Consider the following 1149-nt stretch of genomic DNA (forward strand, 5'->3'; position numbering starts at 1 on the left):
CAGCTTACTTCCTCTTCAAGGAACACATCAACACCTTAGCTGTCACCACACTCTCTCCCTGAAATACATTTTTCACTTATGCTTGTCAAAACTTATCCATCCTCACTCTTTTTGAGGAAATGGACATTGTAAGTAGTGACTGGACATGTTTCTTGTCCTGCTTCGTTAGCTAACAAATGTACTATGCAGTTGATGGCCTTCTCTCAAGCAACGATGGAAGACTGCATGGTTACTTACTGCTGCTTCTGCTGCTGCTGCTGCTAAGTCGCTTCAGTCGTGTCCAACTCTGCGACCCCATAGACGGCAGCCCACCAGGCTCCCCCGTCCCTGGGATTCTCCAGGCAAGAACACTGGAGTGGGTTGCCATTTCCTTCTCCAATGCAGGAAAGTGAAAAGTGAAAGTGAAGTCGCTCAGTCATGTCTGACTCTTCCCGACCCCATGGACTGCAGCCCACCAGCCTCCTCCATCCATGGGATTTTCCAGGCAAGAGTACTGGAGTGGGGTGCCATGGCCTTCTCCATACTCTAGTCTTGGCTTTGATTTTCTTTCATAATCTTTCTTCAGTGTGACTCCATCCAGTATCTCTGTTATAATCTATACATTTTTTTCTGTTACCTTATGTCATTTGTGAAGTGAAGCAGCCATAAATCATTTAAAATATATTATCCTTCTGTGTCAGTCAGCGAAGTCCTCTAGGAGGCGGATGCCAAGATAACATTACAAGGGCAAGAAATCTGTGTGTGTGTGTGGGGGGGGGTGCCTATGACAGAGCAAGGGGTGGGGGAGCCCGAGGGGGCAGGGAGAGCTTTCAGACTGTCGTGCAGGTTTGGCATCTATGAAAGGACAGGGAGGAGTATGGGGCAGGAAAAGCCTCTGACTACAGCAGGGCTGTAGGAATCTCCCTCCGCTAGGCTAGCCCAAGTGCTGGTATACAGATGGCCCAGGAAAGGGACTTCCCTGGTGGTCCAGTGGTTAAGAATCCGCCTGCCCACACAGGTTTGATCCCTGATCCAGGAACTAGGATCCCACCTGCTGTGGGGCAACTAAGCCCGTGCGCCACAGCTACTGAGCCTACCTGCCCTGAGAGTAGCCCCCGCTTGCTGCAGCTAGAGAAAGCCTGCTTGCAGCAACAAAGGGCCCAAGTGCTG

Source organism: Bos grunniens, chromosome 12, assembly GCF_055505025.1.
Source record: "Bos grunniens cultivar Pamir isolate PY7600 chromosome 12, Bosgru_T2T1.0, whole genome shotgun sequence".
NCBI classification, from domain to species: domain Eukaryota; kingdom Metazoa; phylum Chordata; class Mammalia; order Artiodactyla; family Bovidae; genus Bos; species Bos grunniens.